Here is an 18,952-nt window from a genome sequence, read left to right on the forward strand (position 1 = left end):
CCATTTCTTAATCTCTTCTCTGGACCCAAAATTGGTCAGTCAAGAAACATTTATTAAGTCTAACACTGTGCTAGGCACTGAGGATATAAAGACAGAAATAAAGCAGTCTTTGCTCTTAAAAAGTTTACATTCTATCAGAAGAAATATATTTATTTATGCATATATGTCTGTATGTATAAAAATATATAACGTAGATACAATATAATTGGGAGAAGACACTAGCAACTGGGTGCATCTGAAAAGTCTTCCTTTGAAGGTGGCATTCATGCTATGCCTTCAAGGAAACTAAGAATCCTAAGAGACAGAGGAGAAAAGGGGTGCATTCCAGGCATAGGTTACAGCCTGAGCACAGACAGTGAGATGAGATGCGGCATGTCATGTGTGGAGAACAAGAAGGCTTTTGCCTGATTATGCTGGGTGTGAAAGGCTGGAAAAGTAGGTTGGACCCAGGTTGTGAAAGACTAAACAGAGGAATATGAATTTGATTCTGGACAAAGAACTCCTGGAATTTACTGAGGAAGGGAGTGACAAAGTCAGATGAATGTTTCAGGAAAATGACTGGCAACCATATGGAGGATGGATCAGAATGTTGTTGTTGTTCAGGTATTTAAGTGGTGTCTGGTTCTTCTGTGACCCCATTTGGGGTTTTCTTAGCAAGGATACTGGAGTGGTTTGACATTTCGTTCTCCAGCTCATTTTACAGTTGAGGAAACTGAGGCAAAAAGGGTGAAGTAACTTGCCCAGGGTCACATGTCTAGGAAGCGTGTGAGGCCAGGTTTGAATTTAGGAAGACGAGCCTTCCTGGCTTCAGGCCTGACGATCTATCCACTCTGCTACTTAGCTGCCTATGGATTAGAAAGATCATTATAATTAAGTACTGTTTTACCCATGCGTCTTTGAATTTCTCATTATTTAAAATATTTGGTTTTTTATGATAAAGTAATAATATTCCATTCTACTTATATACCATAATCTTCTTAGCTGTTTCTCAACTCGTGGGTACCCACTTTGTTCTAGCACTTTGTCCCTCTGGGAAAAAAGGTTAAATCCCTGATTTTATAGAGGAGGAAACCTAAGTGATTTGAGAACTTAAATGATTTGATCAAGGTCACATAAGTAGTAAATGAATGACAGTCCAAATCTGAACTTCAGTCCCCTGATTCCATGTTCAGGACTCTTTCCATTGTACTATGTTGACTGAGACAACAAATTAGGGGCAGAGCTAGGACCAGATATACAGCAGTTCTTCCAAGTTCCTAGTCAATTATCTTTCTACTAGACCAATACACTATCCATACAGTCATGTAAGTATAGGATCTTGACTTCCTCCATCCCCAACACAAACACACAACACACACAAGACACACACATACACATACACAGAGTTACCAAATGCCTACTCTAGGTTCTAAACAGGTTTGGAATGTGAGTTATCTTCCTAGCAAAACATTTGTTCATGAGCTACCTCTAATGTGTTTCTTTTGCCAACCAGCAGACACATCAGTTCAAAGCAAAAGAAGTTGAGTTAACTACCATAGCAAGATAAATAGAAAGAAAGATTTCCCCCATATACACAGGGATAGACTATCTCACAAGTCTCAGGGAAGGGAACACACAAGGAACATACATGATCACTAAATATACATGATTTTACACAAAGTTAAGGAACACTTCTTGCTGGGAAACACATGTGCCCAAGGCAGCTCATATCTTTGAAGTTATAGAACTGGTGATATCCTCTGGGAGTGTCACTGGGCAATCTGTTTTCTCTATTGAGTTTGCATCCTCTGTGGTTATTTTCTCTCAGTGGTGCTGCTCTCTCCCTACTACCATCTGATGGTCTTTGGCTTCAGGGGAAAGAGTCACCAGTTCTTGACCCAATAGCCACCATTAGCTTTTTTGTGAAACAACCTCCCCAGTCAGCTAGCTGGAGAAGTCCCTAGGCATTTTAAGTCTGTCTTTGGAACTTATTATCTTCTATTGTTTCTTGGATATACTTCCACCTAAATTTTTATGTGAATTATAGCACCAAATTAATTTTAACTCGTATAATATTCCTAGGTTACTACTTTGGGTCCCCACTAAAAGATCCTGGGAAGTCATCATAGTAAGACTGAAAAAGGCCCTGACTGGGAATGTAGTAAAGGGACTCCTTTCAACATAATCATGTACCAGGTTACCCTACAGATCAATTGATTGATTGCAAGATTGAAAGGTGCCAGGTGAGGCTGGTGACCTTCCTTCTACATTATGACTTTTGTTATGCACTTTTGCCAGCAACAAAATTACTCCCAGATCTCTCTCCTCAGTAAAGAATCAGGAATCACACCTGCTGCATAGGTGCAGTTTTACAATATCATAAATTATATATTCTACAGACATAAATGATGATCCTCAAAACTCAATAAATATGCAAGTAACCTATCATGGATTTTAGAATAGCATCGGCAAACATGACCATGCAAAGATACAGAATACAGAATACATGAAACAAGAGCCCATCTATAGCAACCTCTCATACTCCAGACCAAACACATAGGTCTTATATAATGGTTAAACACAGCATTACCTAGCAGGGTGGTATATAGTAACCAAACACATAGACCACATGCAGTGCATGACCATGCTGGTCTACGTATGTTCTGGAGAGATGCTCAGTACCCAGCTTGCACAAGGAGCCTCTGCATGTTGCTTACTTTATCAATCTTACATCAAAGGGGGCTCTAATTTTTACTTTACCTGACTGCTGCTTACTTTATCAATCTTACATCAAAAGGGGCTCTAATTTCCTCTCTTACCTTGGCTCCTATATCATCATGTAAAATTTCTTTTTTGTCTTTTTTCTCAACCATCTGTTTTCTATCTCAGCCCATTATTCTTTTTCTTAATACATCTACTTTATCTTTCCTCTTACTTCCTCCTCCACCCTTATTTATTAATAACCCTAGTGATTTTTTATGGTAATTTGATATTTCACTGATGCCTTCTCCTTTGGCAAAATGTGATGTGGTTCAAACTGGCTTCTTCTCTTATTTTAGCTGTTCATAGAGTGCTAGCATGGAACTATTCTCAGAATCCAGGTGGCATGGGATTTGGAGTCCAGAAGACTCGAATTCAATTCCAGCCTTAGACACTGGCTGCATGGCCTTCGGCAACTCACTGTCTGCCTCAGTCTCCTCATCTGTAACATAGTCAGCTACCTCACAGGGCTATTGTGAGGCTCCAAAGCTTCAAGTGTTATATAAATTCTAGCTATTATTCTTATTATGGTCAGTTCTGAGGCACACAGTGAACGAAATAGCACCAGACTGCTTTCTGAGAGCAAGGGCATCTGCAGTTTTAAGAAGAACAGGTAAATTATCTAATCCTAAAAGGTTGTGCGGAAATAATAAGGATCTCCCAGGCTTACACTACTTAAGAATATCAGACAGAATTTCTAGGAGTGGACAGCTTGAGGAGCTGTGCACAGTCAGATATTCACAGACCCTCGCAGCCTGCCAAGAGTCAATTGCTTAGATTTTAAGAGCTATAGGAGCAGGGGAAGGAACACAGATCCCTGCTGTGAACGTCAACAGGAGCCCCATAGCTGCACCCCAGAGGGGCTCTTTGACAATCTCCCCTGATCATCTTTTGCCTCCGTGTTACCAGCATAGCTGCTAGCTCTGATCTGAAGCACTGGAGCGACTGTCCTGCTGTGTCCACCCTTCCACAGGAGGGAGTTGGCAGCTGTCCTAGAGCTGGAGCTGAGAAGAGACAGCCATAGTCTCTGGTTAAAGAAAAGAAAATGTTCATCGTTGTTATTATAGACTCCTCAAGCCGTTCTCCTCCTGGGTGTGTGTTTCTTGAGCCTCTCCATCCCTCCTCCCCATCATATTTCTCCTTTGGCCCCAGCCTTCTCACCCTTGGATGGCATAACTCTGCATCTTTATGTTGGCAAAGACAACTGAAAAATATATCTTCCTCCCTCATAAGCGGGCTTCCTGGCCAAAGCAGTGAATGGATTCACAGACACATGGACAGCAGGGAGCAGTAGCAGTTATTTTTACCCCTCTGTGCCCCTTTTGGCATGGGCAGCAAGGGCTCTCACCACGGTCTCAGCAGCCCCAGGCATGATCCGAGAAAAATATGGGATTCAGAGGCCTGTGGAAAGGTGGAAAGGTGAGAAAACAGGAGTGAATAATGTCAGTGAAGTTCAGCCAGATGCTGCCAGAGACGGGGTGAGGGCAAGAGCCCTGGATTTGGAGTCAGAGAAGTTGGAGTCATATTCTGGCTCTGAAGTTTGGCTACCTATGCTTATTTGGGCCTGTCTGTGCCTCGGTTTTCTTATCTGTCAGATCTCTAAGGGACCTTCCATCTCTGAAATATGATTCTATTAGTTATTAGCAGAAACATTAGCTGTTCCCCTCATATTATTCTCTTCAAGTTTTCAGTCCTTGATGTATGCTTATTTAAAGATTAATCCTCACTCTCAGACACTGGGTCTGTTGCAGTATAGGTAAGACTGCCTCTGTCACGTTCACAGTCAGCCTTGAGATCAAGTTTACTCCAGCGTTTTAGATCTGCTTTAAAACAATCCTATATGACCAAGAATTCTTGGACCTCTCTCCTAGGCCTACTCCAAAATGACTGAAACTTTCAGGGTGACTTCAGAGCTGGCTCATTCTGTTAAAAAAAGGAAAAAAGACCTCCATTGAGGACAGAGGACATGGCAGGATTAAATTTCCGGGGCCCTTCTAGAATAGAATTACCTAGGTTCATTCCAGGGTTGGCATGAATCCAAGTAAATACCTAATGGATGGAATACAAGGGGCATGCAGGAAATCATTACCCCTACTATCTAATCTGCCTTATAGTATCTGGCACTATTGTCAGACAGTGCAAGAATGAGACGTGGGAGGAAAAATGAAAGGACATAAGAAACAACCACAAGGTGTAAGAGGGAAAGCATGTTCTTAAGTAAACCAAGGTTATCAAAAACAAAATGTATGTAATGCAAAATTCTAAGAACTCTTCCAATTTAAAATCTAAGAAGATAACCAGGCATATATGAGGTTAATGCTTGGACCTGAGCAAAGAAAATCTTTACCAGAACCAAATTCAGGACCAATGATTGATCTGGTTGCTGTCATAGAGAAACTGACTCTTTTCAATCCAAATAATGGTTTAAGTTCAATGAGTAGCCTGAATAAAATGAGAGGCACATTAGGAAAAACATCAAACCAAGGCATTATGAATGGTTTTGTTTTGGGGGTTTTTTTTTGCTTTTTTTGGAGGGGGAAGGCAGGGCAGTTGGGGTTAAGTGACTTGCCCCAAGGTCTAGTCACATGGCTAGTAAGTGCTAAGTGTCTGAGGCCACATTTGAACCCAAGTCCTCCTGACTCCAGGGTCGATGCTTTATTCACTATGCACCTAGCCACCCCTGAATGTATTTATTCTTTCAGGCACAAGAGTTAAGTACAAAAATCTGACCTAGCTGAGCCAAAATGTGACTTGTTGGTTTCTAACCAACTGTAGCTCAGAAATCTGCAAGTCATTTGGGACATAGGAGAGTCCTGCGTGCCCCATGCCATCTGTATCTTGTAGTCCTGCTGCAGAAAAGGGTTGGTTTTTTGTTTTTGGTTTTTTATTTTGTTTTTTTTTTTAAGTTTATGGATTTTTTTCCCAGGGAGGAAAAAATGATATCAACTAAATATGAGCTGCAGACCTATTTAGTAAAACAAAAAAAATCCTACCTTAGGAACTTTTTTGCTTTTGTTTTCTCCATGTGTGTATGTGTGCATATGTGTGTATGTGTTTTTAAAGAATGTGATGCCTGCAAGTCATTTGTGTCTGGAAAGAGTTGAGTAAGTTTGAAGTTGGAACTAACCACAATTGGTTGAAAATTGCTAAATTGTGTTTCTTTATTTTCAGTGAAATGTCAAATGCTATGTTTTTGCCTTGACAAAGGTCAATCTGGTTTAAGGAGGAGAAAAAAAAACCCACCCAAGATTTGTACCATTAGTTTATTATTGATTTAAAGTTTCAAAAGCATTTTATCTCTTTGGAAAGCGAAATACAGGAAAGTTTTAGTGACACCAAAACAGGAGAGACTAGATCCTAATCAGAGTTGCCCCCTCAGGTTTCTTTTCTTTCCTCTGTGTTGCCTGTGAAAACCAAGCAGGAGAAAACTCGTTTTGACAGGACTATTCTCTATGGTTACTGCATATGTGTATGGAATTATATATGTTCAGGGTAATGCAGAGTGCTGGTTGGGGACTCTCTTAATTTTTCCCTCATGTGTTTCTTCCGTCAGACATACTTGAGTATAACAGAGTTGTGGAAAAAATGTCCTAATGAACACATTTCACAGTGGCGGTTAACAAATGGTACTAGAACTTGTTCCTCCAGGCGAGAAGTTAGTTATTTTTACAGCTAATGATAAATTCTATGGTACAGATGTAATGTTTTATCCTGGCTAGAAGAGAAGCAGTAAATAAATTCAAGGAAATATGACAATGATCATCATACGTATTCTTCTTAATATTTCAGACTAATCTGTCCGTGTCATTATTTACCCACATCATAGTGTAAATTCCTATTGGAACGAGTCTCTTGGACATTAATTCAACGAACATTTATTAAGTGCATAATATGTTCAATATGGGGCAGTTAGGTGGTGCAGTGGATGGAATGCTGCCCCTGGAGTCAGGAGGACCTGGGTTCAAATATGGCCTCATACACTAGCTGAGTGATCCTGGGCAAGTCACTGAACCCTTTTTGTCTCAGTTTCCTCATTTGTCAAATTAACTGGAAAAGAGAATGGTAAACCACTCCAGTACCTTTGCCAAGAAAACCCCAAATGGGGTCAGGAAAAGTTAGACAAGACTGAAGTAAAAGGTGAGTCCAGATGGCCTAACTAGTAGGACTTGGTAGCTGACTGGGTGAAGGGCTTGAGAGAAGGAAAAGTAAAGGATGGCTCTGAGGCTTCAAGCCTGGAAGACTGGGAAGATGGTAGTATCATAAATAGAAATGAGGTGTTCCATTTAAATCTGGTTTAATACAGTAAGGCACCAGACTTGTACCTTTAACTTACTGTTGATCTAAAGTTTCAAAAGTAGCCACAAAGGAAGAGGTATTGCATGTTCTCTGGGACTTTTATGGTTTCTCCTGATTTTATAATTAATCAGTTTACTCTGGAGATAGAGAATTGATAATTATCTGTACAGAGGTGATAAGAAGGGAAGCGAAGAGGGCCAAGGATAGAACCTTGGGAGACACACACTTAGTAGGTAGAAGGAGGTAGAGGCACTAGCAAAGAAAGCTGACAACTGGTCAGGGAAGGAAGATGAGAATCAGAAGAGAACAAAGTCATATAAGCAAAGAAAGGATAGTGTATCCAAAAATAGGAGGTGATCACCAGGGTCAGATGTTACAGAGAGTTAAAGGATAGAGGACTGCAATAAAGGCATCAGCATATTGTCAATAAGGAGGTCATTGTTGACTGTAGCTTAGTTTCAGTAGAAGAGTATGGAGAGAAACCAAATTGCAGAGTGTTACAGAGTGAGGGAGTGTAGCGGAAAGAGAAGAAGCAAACAACAAGAAGAATAGACAACTTTTAAGAACATTAGTGATGAAAGGGGAGAAAGACAACTTGAGAAAGTAGCAAGAACAAGGGAAGCTTTTTTTTAGGACGGGCAAAACCTAAGCATGTTTGTTGAGTGAGATTAAAAATGCTAGAAATAATGGAAATAATTAACAGAGTATGGTCATTGAGTTGATGAAAGGGGTACCCACAATCAAAGACACAAGTGGAAGGGTTTAGTCTTGATAAGAGTCAGGACAGCCTCATCCTATGACACAAGAGGGAAAGTATACAACATGGCTGAAAACATATAGAGTAGTTGAGGGATGAAGGGAGCTCATGTTTGATGGTTTCAGTCTTCTTAGTAAAAGAGGAGAGTAGTTTACTGAGAATCAGAGATGAATTGAAGGATTTGAGGTACAAAGGAGAAAGGTGTCTAGAAGAAGAGCTATCAACCTATGACAGATATAGCAGGGAAAGAGGCATCATGGTGTGATTAAATTAGAATGAAGTTGAAGTCAAAAGATCAGAATTCCAATTCTGAATCTACTACTTACATGCATGACCTTCCTAAATCTGCTACTTACATGTGTGACCTTGGCCAAGTCACTTCCTTGCTTTTTTTCAGTGCTTTTTCTCATCTGTAGAATAAAGGGATTGAACTAGATGATATTGAAGTTCCCTTCCAGATCTAAATTTTGTAATTATATAAAGAGAAGATTCTGAATGCAAAGCACAGGAAAAGAAGGCATAGATTGACACCTGGCCCAGAGATGTCAATCACATAGCCCCGCTACATGTGACCTACGACTGGCTCTCATGTCTCCAAACCAGATTAAAATGTAACTGGGAAATATCTAACAAAATAAATAAGAATACAATAAGACATGGCTAGCATTACATTTTAAAACAAAGTCAATATGTGACCTGCAGTCATCCTTATGTACAAATTAGTGGCCTCTTTTATTTGAGTTTGACAGCACTGACCTAGCATGTGTCTCATCTCCTCATCCTCTAGTGTACTTCTGCAAGTGCAGAATGATGGACATAGAGCTAGACAGTGGTTCCTGTGAAAAATATTGGGAAGTTTAGAGGACTATAGGCTCAGTCCCACTCGACATTGTGACATAATAGCCCCAAACACTATTGGGATCTTAGACTGAATGAAGAAGTCACAGAAGGAGGAGGTAATCGTTCTACTGTCAGCTTGTCTTAATCATACCATATAGCTAGTACTCTGTGAAGTCGTGATTTCAATATTTCAGTAAGGACATTGACAAGCTGGAATGCATCCAGGACACAGTGGCCAGATGACAAAAGGACTGGAGATGCTTCCTTATGAAGATCAATGGAAAAAACTAGTAATGTCTGGTCTAGAGAACAGAGAATTTGGGGGGAGAATGCCACCTGCCTTCAAGTATTTGAAGGGCTATCCTTGTGGGAGAGCACTCAGACTTGTTCTGTTTGGTCTCAGAAGTCAAGAACTTGGAGTAATGGATGGAAGCTAGAGCAGGTCAGATGGACTCTTGATGTGGGAAAACCTCATCAATTAGAAGTGTCTCAAAAGCGGAGTGGGCTTCTCGGAAGAGGGATTGCTTCTTCCTCACAGAGAGGCTTCAGGTAAATGCTGGAGACTCCTTGTTAGCAATGCCACAGAGAGGACATGGCAGTTTGGGAAGATACGGTTTAGATTAGATGACTTCTGGTGTGCTTCCTCACTCTGAGATTCGGAGCCTGTGGGCTACGCAGTTTTTGGTATAACTTGAGTGGACAGGAGATGTTCAGTTGGCAGTTGTTGAATTTAATCTCCTAGTTAGCATTTCCCCCCTCTTTGTCACTGCATTAACACGAAGGCCCAGTAGCTGGCCATAATGGTGGATGAGTTTTGATACCAATCCTCATTCTGAAGCTCCATTTTCATTTTATTCCTAGGGTTCTTACTTTTTCCAGTGTATAGGGATAGGACCTGGGACTTTGAGTTCATTGATATATAGCTCTCCTATATGAGGAAACTCCCTCTACCAATTTTTGTTAAGGACACTGAGCCTCAAGACTTGCCTGGGGTCACATAGACAGTGGGTGTCTGGGGTGGCATTTGTAACAGGCCCATTATCTCATCCCCCTAAGCTATGCTACTTCTCAGTTTTATACTACAACTAAAGTAAATATGCTTTTTTTTTTTTATTAATTCTCCAATGTCTCTGAAATATTCAGTGACAACTGTCGTTAGCAAACTAAGGTACCCAAAGTCTTCCCACAATAATAGCCTTAGCCATGGGGTTAAGAGTGCATACAGCACAGGTCAGCATCCCAGACTAGTCTAGTGCCCTTGAGGAATAGGAAGGCTTACATTGTGCCTCACTGAGCTCACTAAGTTTACTGGAAGTGCATATTTTCCAAGTGCCAGATTCAGTAAGTCATGTAGCAAATGTTTATTTTGTTCTTCTTTGAAAAAGTTGCTTTGGTTCTTGTAAGTTTTCTTGATGGAAGTATTCCAGAAAATGACCTAAGATAGATTCACAGAATAGAGCTGGAAACAGGATTTATTCCCTGGCTTGGTTCTGTCCTTTATGGGGTATTTCTCATTGAGAGGCCTAGGGGGGCAGAGAGGAGAGAATCAACAGGGGACATGCTGGTATTGGAACTAGATGGGCCTCTGATTTTGGAAAAGCACCATTCCTCTACTGTCATTCTTTAGATGTTCTATTAACACAAAACAAAACAAAAACTTGCCAAGTAACTCCTTAGATTGCCGCACCTCACTGACAGCGTTTTCCCAACCTGCTTGACAAAACACTTTTCCCCTCTTCTGTAGGTGTAGTTGTTTATCTTGTTTTATAAACTGCCTGGGAGCAGGGATGAGCCTTTTTATCTAGGTTATATAAGATATAGGGCACACTCATATGTTTTATTCCCTTAGGGTTATACCACACCTATCCTCCAAAGCATTGAGGTCTAGTGTTTATTAAATAATAAAAATCTTATCGGATATTTGGGCCATTACAAAAAAAGGCATTTAAAGAGTTTATGTCTTAGAAAAATATCCATTCAGCTGAATAAACATTCCATGGATTCAGAAAGCAGTTCAGAGGAAAAGCAAGACTTTATTGGCAGTGTTAGAATCAGTGTCAGAAATCAGGAGGCTTTCCTTCATATGAGATACCAGACTGGCTCTGGGATAGTTTGTTTCTGTACTTCTTTTTGTAAGAAAATTTTGAATCCTGCTAAAAACATCAGTCATTTATGGTGTTATTTTCTTCAGTATTTTGGGGGGTCTCCTTTAGTAAGCTGTTGACTTGTTTTTCATGATTTTCTTGCATCATTCTCGTTTCTCTTCCCAATTTTTCCTCTACTTCTCTTACTTGATTTTCAAAATCCTTCTTGAGCTCATCCATGGCCTGCAAGCAGTTCATATTTTTCTTGAAGGCTTTTGATGCAGGAGTTTTGACTTTGTTGTCTTCTTTTGGTTCTATGTTTTGATCGTCTTTGTCCCCAAAAAAGGATTCTGTAGTCTGATTGCTCTTTCTCTGTTTGTTAATCTTGCCAGCCAATTACTTGACTTTTGAGCTCTTTGTCATGGTAGAACTCTGCTTCCAGAGTGGAGAGAGCTTTGTCCCAAATTTCTGGGGTTTTGCACAGCTGTTGTCAGAGCTTCTTCTAGTCACCTGCCTCAGAATTGTGAGGAAGACTGCCTCTTCACAGCCTTAATAAGTTCTGCTACGCCAGCGCTCCTCACCCCCATGGCAGCAGCTACAGATGCTGACACCTCAACCACCCCAGGGTAAGGGGCTGGATTGTGCCCTTCTCTCACCAGGATCAAGAGATCACCAGAACAGAGTTCTCCCACTGACTTTTTGCTTTCTTTTTGCGTTTATGGGTTGAGAAGCCTGGAAACCACCACAGCTGCCACTGATTCACTTCCCTGAAGTCTGCCAGTCTGGGCTGGTGGGGCTCATACAGGACTGCACTTCAGTGGGACATGTGTTTCTCCCTGTCACTTTGTGGGTTCTGTAGCTCTAAAATTTGTTTAACCTCATTTTTCACAGCTATTGGAGGTAGTTGGAGACCAGTCATTCATGTATGACAGCCTCAGCTCACTTGGAGTGATTGATGGAGTCATTGTTGACTCTTCTCCTACTTGAGAAGAATGCCACCTTTGCAGGACTCTTAGATTCCATTCCTCCTCTAAGAAGCCCTGAGAAAACCTGGCTCAAAGTCTTGCCTCAGACTAATATTACACGAAAGCACCACTCATGAAATTATAAGAATTGTGTATCATGGAACGTGCCCTGGATTTGAAATCGGTCACCTGGGTTTGAGTCCCGTCTCTGGTGAACTCGGACAAAGCACTTAGCCTCTCTCTCTTTCTCTTTCCTCACCTATTGAGGATGTTAGACAAAGTGGTTTCTAGGGTTTCTTCTGGCTCTAACTGTCTAAGATCATTCACAGCTTCTCAGCGGGTCCCAAGAGGTTACATGGTATAACTCACACCTGAGCAAGAATCCCTTCTGCAACATCCACAAGTACTCACCCGGCCTCTGCTTGAAGACTTCCAGTAACTCGGGTTACACTACACATCAAGCCAACCTATTCCACATCAACATAGCTCTGGTCATTAGAAAATGTGTGCTGATAGCGATCTGAAATCTGACTGCGATTTCTGCTCATTGCTCCTAATTCTAACATTGATCCAAGAACAACTCCATGAATTAGATACAACTCCCTTTTCCTAACACTCTTATGCCCAGTTTTTTTTCCCATCAATTATTTATTATAGAGTAAAAAATTAAATAATACAAATAAGCATTTTAAATGTGCTTATTCCCCTTAGGGAAAGTTTCCTTAGTACATTAGTAATTAATGCAGAAATGTGTTAAAATGCTAATATTATTGTATTGAGTCCATATTAATGAGATGAACATTGGACTGAGAGGCTTCTGTTTTGGGCCCTATCATTTATTAACTATGGGACTTTGGACAAATCAGTTAAACTCTCCAGGACACAGTTCCATGTGTCCAGTGAGATGGAATTCTATTAGATGATCTCCATGATTGTATCCTTGAGTATTTGTGGGTTTGTTTCAATAGTCAGTAAATATTTATTAAACATCTGCTATGTGGCAGGTACTGACTGAGTGCTTTACAAATATTATCTCATTTGATCCTCACAACAACCTGTGAGGAAGGTGCCATTATCATCCTCTTTTTACAGTTGAGGAAACTGAGGCAGACAGAGGACAAATGATTTGCCCAGAGGCACATATCCAGTAAGTATCTGGACTAGGATTTGAACTCAGTTCTTCCTGACTCCAGACCCAGTGCTTTATACACTGTACTACCTAGATGCCCCACATTTTTACCACTTCATAATTAATTGAAATATGTAAACAATTAAAAATCCTATTGCATTTATCATTTATTGATTAATTTAAAAGGATTTAATTCAGTTGAAAAAATGCTGCTGTAAAGGTTCTTTACAAAGTTTCTTCTATCCATACAAAAAGATCATTCAGTAGTCCTTGAAAGGTAGACAGAAATAGTAACCCTGCTCAATGACTTTCTCATAAGAAACATCAGCCATAAAGCAAGGAGATGCATGCCTGCCAAAGTTATTCACCGTAATCATGGAGGAGATCCAGTTCAGTGTCCAAGTCAACAAGGGAATTCCTTTGGACAATGAGATCCTTCTTGCTCCTATTTGTGGCTAACATTATACTGGTTCCATCAAGCCCCAGGATATTGCAGAGTCTCCTGGAAGAGTTCTGTAATCACTCAAAGATGTTTGACTTATCCATCTCCATAGGAAAGACCAAGTGGATGAAGAATTTATCTTGCCCATTTTACATATTTCCATAGGCATTTAGATAAATACCTTTCTAGAGCTTTCAAAATTTATATTACATTTATATATATATATAGATATACACACATATATACGTATATGTGTATATGTATGCATGTGTGTATTTGAAATTGTATGTATATGTATGTATGTATATGTATATATTCAGAAACAGGTAGTACAGATGAGTCATGAGATGGGCCCAGAGTTGAACAGAAGGAGTAGAGTGAGCTTGATTGTTTTAGGGAAATTGCAAAACTCTTTTACTAACCCCAAGTTTCTCATGACAGCAAAGGCTCATCTTCTCAATACTAACAGTTTTCCAGTGTTTTTATATGGCAGCAAGGCATGTAATGCCTCAGAAGGGAAGAACTAAACATGGCTATCACACAGATGCTAATGGAGAAGAACTTAGGGTAGGTTTGATCAAATTGAAACATGAGGAAGTCTGAAAAGAAGAGTAAAGAATGTAATCAAGTAATTGAATGCAATGTGGAGATGGGTTAGTCACGTGGTCAGTGAGAGATGACGGATGGACAGCCAGAATGCCCTCCTCCCCTCAGATGAGGAGGACTGGTTGGGTAAACTCCAGTGGTGAATGTTTGAGAGAACATGGACAAGAGCTGATGGATTTAGTTGGCATGAATTCATTTCAGTCTGTATCACTGGAGGGAATTCCAGAATCAAGAGATCAGAGACCCATCTAATTATTTCGAGTATTTGAGTTTGGCCCAAAGGAACAAGACAATCTCTGATAGAGCATATATGGGCAGCTAGGTGGTGCAAGGGATAGAGTGCCAGGCCTGGAGTCAGGAAGACTCCTTTTTCTAAGTTCAAATCTGGCCTCAGACACTACTAGCTCTGTGACCCTGGGCAAGTTATTTCACCCTGTTTTTGCTTCACTTTCTTCATCGGTAAGATGAGCTAGAGAAGGAAATGGCAAACCACCCCAGTATCTCTCTCAAGAAAACCCCAAATAGAATCAGGAAGAGTCAGTCATGATTGAAATGACTAAACAACAACAAAAAATAGAGCACATACCATATAACTGTGTATCTACAGCTTTTCCAGCATCCCAGGCCACACCCAACTCGTACTCTGAACCCAGTCATCCTAGAAAAGACAGTTTAGATGTAGCCCCACAATGGCTACTTCTCAGAGCAGGCAAAGGAACAGAGGAAAAACACAATAAAGTTTCTAAAAGCCATTTAGTTCAAGGCCTGGGGAGCAGCAGAAGAGGGAGTGATCAGTATCTGAAGTGGGTGTAGGCATAGGAAAGACACACAGGAACCTGGATCGACTCTTGATATGGCTCCTTGTTTACTCTCTGTGCTGTGCTAGCTAACAGCCTTCAGTCTTATTCCCAGCTTACTACTGTTCTCTGCTTGGGATAGTTCCAACCATTCCTTCTACCTAGTTCATCGGTAGTGGAAGAGTGAAGTATAGGCAGGGTGGGGATCAGTTGTGAAAAGACATTAGACTCCACTTGCTATCTTGCTTTGCCTGTCCCCCTGTATCTTCAAACATCCCTCTTCTCTCCTTCCACCTGATCACTCCACTGTCACTCCCTATTAGGGCTTGGACTCTCAGAGGAAAAGGGATGCTACCCCATAAATAAACATATGCAGAAAGGAATAGCAACTAAGGTGAATATAAGGGGATCTTCAAAGTACTCTAGACCTATGAACAGGAATGTTGCTAACTTTATAATGCAAAATCTGTGCATCCTACATGTTCACAGGCAGTGCGCAAAAAAAAGGTAAAAAACAAAAATTTACCTTCGTTGTTAACTTGTAGGTGCACGTGCTTATAGGAAGGCAGTAAGTTGTTTGTAAGTCAGACGCGCTCTCCTGTTTCCCTTTCCAGGGTAACCACCTGTTGCTCTTGACCAGGAATGCCTCTTCTTCTTTAAATCACTGCAGAACAGATGACACACGTACAGTCCTTTTGAGATTTTCTCAGTTTAAAAAAAACATATTATTAATAACAAAGGAAAATTCAATTCAACAAACATTTACTGAGTGCCCTGCTGAGTTCACAGCTTCCCAAGAGTTTCTGGGAGAGATACAAAGTTTAGATAAGACACAGGCCCCTTCCTTCATGAAACTTAGAGAGAAACATATGGGAGTAAGAAAGCTCTGTGCTCTGTCTACCCTCCCACCCACCTCCTAACTTCTTATTTTTTTCTTCTAAGACCTTGTGGGTTAAGACAAAATCATACATATGAGCTGACTCCAACCCTTCTCTGAAACATTTCCATGATCTTTAATCTTTCAGTTGGTGGAGGCCAGACACATCCCTCTGGTAGGAATTTGAGATGTGCCTAGAGTGATGGCAGGATTACTGACTGTGAAGTCCTAACATGTTAAACCTTTATCTGGGTATCCCATTTTCAAATGATCCAAAAAGAAAAGGTGCCTGAGCTCTTTCTGCTGTGTCCCAGCAAGCCGATAATGAGCGTACTATTTCCAGAATGATATATACTACATTCCTCCTGATTTAACGGCTGAAACTTTGCCATTTTTCAGTACTTGGCAAATCCAGAAGGATAAAATTCATTGGGAAACAAATGTTCCCTCTAAGTTCCTAGTAGGATATTACAAAAATAGTGAGGCAAGTAGGCTTCAATGATCCTTCCATGTTGGAAAAGCAAAACAAAACTTCTGTAATTAAAACCAGAGACTTCAGGATAGGCAAGCAGAGAAATAAGGGAGATAGGCTGAAAAGAAAAAATCAACAACCCATGTTTGGAACTTTTCCCACAAGGTAGACTGTTAATTCTTTTGGAATCATGTAAACAGAGATATAGAGGACATTATGCTTACATACCTGAAGAGGCACCAGCCCTAGATATTATTCATAAAATAACAAGGAGGGTTATTAGTTCTGATGGAGAGAGAACTAAAGAATATATGCATTTCTTAAAGTTCTCTTACCACTCATGCTCCCCAAGCATGTCATCCTGGTGAATCCAAACAGATTACAATGCTATAGTTCATGCTTCTCTGACTATATGCAGCTTACAAGCTTCCCTAAAGCAAAAAGAAAATTTAAGAGGCAAAGGAACATCTGAATTCTTTCCTCATGTGTCCTGAAGTTGGAGTCACTATTAATATAATGCCAGCTGTGTGCCCAGCATTAGCTGACTATAGACTTGGGTTCATTTGGGGGACAGTAGAAATTAGTGATTCACTCATTGGTTCATTGTAACGGTGCTGAACCAGAGACTAGAAACTTTTAAAATTAGTTCTGACACCAAAGTCATGGACATGCTAACAGAAACCCAGGCAGATAGTCAGTTAACAAGCATTTGTAAGTACACATTACATGCCAGGCATGATACTAAGCACTGGGAATACAAGCCAAAACTCTGCCTTCAAGGGGAATGGTATACAATGAGTAAAAGCATTTAACTTGAAATGCCTGGCCATGGTGATGCACAGCTTGAAGTTCCTTGTTCCTGGAGAGGCTGAGTTCAAGAGTTCTGAGTTGTAGTGGGCTATTGGTTGGTTGTCTACACCAAGGCTTGCATTAATAGGGTGAATTCCTAGAAGGAAGTGGGAGAGGGAGACCACCAGATTGCCCAATGAGGGGCAAGCCAGCCCAGGTCAGAAATGAAACAGGTCAACTCTTCCATGCTAGAGTGGGACATGCACTTCCATCCTGGGTGTAATTTTTATTGCTGCTCAGGTATGTCCAACTCTTCGTGATTCCATTTGGGGTCCGGAGACCCAGTGAAGGAGAGAAGATAGGATAGAACGAGAAAAGTAACATAAAATGGAAACATTTGCAACGTTCATTCCTTACCTTCCCACTTTGCATTTCTCTCTTCCTCAGCATAATTTTAAATGTATGTTTATCCTTTCCAAGTTCCTAAAGAAAATAGCTTCTGCACCTCCGGCATTTCTACATGAAGCCCACAGCCCCCAAGCTTAGAGCAGATAACCAATTCAATTACCCTCAGAAGGCTATCTTATGTGAACTCTCAGCATCTCCACCCTCCTGTCTGCTCACAGAAGTGCTATCCTTACTCTTCCTTGAGTATAATCCTAGCCATGCCCTTGATCTGATTCTCTCCTGCCTCTTCTGGACGTGACTGCAACAGTCATTATTTCTTCATCTTCAGGTTCTTAATTATCAACTGTCTCCTTCCCTACAAGGTCTCTCCAATCCAAAAAAAACCTTTACTATATACAGATATCTCCCCCAGATATCTATTCCCTTCATTGCTTTTTTCTAAGTTGTCTATACCTGATTTCTCTACTTTGTCATCTCCCAGTCCCTCATTAACACCCTGCAAACTCCTGTCTTCCACCCTCAGCAAGCTATGATGATTACTTCATCTAAGGTCAGCAATGATGCCCAAATTACCCAATCCAAAGGCCTTTTTTTAGTCATCCTCCCCCATTCTGGGGAATTTTTGGCACTGTTTACCAATCCTTGGATGCTATCCCCTATCTTGACTTTAGAAACACTGTATTGTCATGGATCTCTTCCTACCTATCTATCTGCTTCATTGATTTTTGCTGGTTTCTTATTCTGTTACTGACACCTGGAAGTTTGGGTTCATCTCTTTATACTTTATTCTACGACAATTTTATTCATTCCCATCACTTCAACTTCTGTACTTTTTCAGAGGACTGTGATTAATTTTTTGGTGTTTTTGTAGTATTCTTGATTCATGTTGAGTTTTAAATCCACTAAAACTCCCAGGTATATTTTCCCTCCAGAATTTGTTGTCTAGCCATCTCTCCAATCTTTTTTGAACCCATTTAGAAATTTATATTAATTTCTATCAAATTTCATCTGTTTTGATAGGGCCTACTTTTCTGGAACTTAATTCAGTCATCATATTATATATGTCATTAAGGTTCATATCATCTACATATTTAACAAACACATATGTCTTCAGGTAACTGATGAACGCATTCAATAGCAGAGGGCCATAAACATATTCTTAGAACGCTGCAATAGAGCAGCAGTCAGCAAACTATAGACAGAAGGCAAAATCTAGCCCTCTGCCATTTTTAAATACAATAGAACTTTTTAGTTCAAGGGCTAGCCACAACAAAAACAGGTAGCAGGCCAGATTTGGACCACAGTTTGCCAAACCCAGCACTAGACACCTCCCTCAAGGATAATGTTATCCTATTCATGGTTCTTTGGATCCAGTCATTCAATCAGTTCAAAATCTGTCTAACTATAGCATCATCTGTCCCATGCTTCTCTCTTATTCATAAACATTGCAGTGAGGGTCTATCAAATTCTTAGCTAAAACCTAAATATACCAAATATATTAATATTCCTCTGATCTCCCAGTTTGATTCTGACTCACAGAATGTTAGGGTTGGAAAGAACCTTAGAAGCTTTAGGTTCAGCTCTGTCCTAAACATGAACAATTCTGCAGCATACCCAACAAGTGGCCACCGGATCTCGGCTTGTTGAGCTCTCATATGAGGACGCCCTTTACCCCATCAAAAAAAAGGAAATGCAGTTAGTCTGATATGACCTCTTCTTAAGGAGGCCTTGCTGACTTTTAGTGATAACTA

At 40.4% G+C, this 18,952-nt stretch overlaps 1 protein-coding gene and 1 long non-coding RNA gene across 7 annotated transcripts in view; one reads left to right on the plus strand and one right to left on the minus strand.

The window, feature by feature from the left end:
* ADGRV1 (adhesion G protein-coupled receptor V1) overlaps positions 1-18,952 on the plus strand; it is a 718,949-nt gene that overhangs the window by 625,105 nt on the left and 74,892 nt on the right. The gene's annotated exons all lie outside the window — the stretch shown is intronic.
* LOC138158834 (uncharacterized) lies at positions 12,962-16,458 on the minus strand. Of its 6 annotated transcripts, none has more exons than XR_011167739.1 (4): positions 16,340-16,458; positions 15,182-15,319; positions 14,445-14,516; positions 12,962-13,312 (listed from the first exon to the last, which is right to left on the minus strand). It is a non-coding gene; the product is annotated as an uncharacterized lncRNA (long non-coding RNA). The 6 variants fall into 6 exon arrangements; XR_011167737.1 differs by lacking the exon at positions 16,340-16,458 and adding an exon at positions 15,775-15,881; XR_011167735.1 differs by lacking the exon at positions 16,340-16,458 and adding an exon at positions 15,625-15,872.

This window comes from Petaurus breviceps, unplaced genomic scaffold (genome assembly GCF_028583685.1).
Source record: "Petaurus breviceps papuanus isolate PSGF00001 unplaced genomic scaffold, PetGlider_PUasm1.0 175, whole genome shotgun sequence".
Taxonomy (NCBI): Eukaryota; Metazoa; Chordata; class Mammalia; order Diprotodontia; family Petauridae; genus Petaurus; species Petaurus breviceps.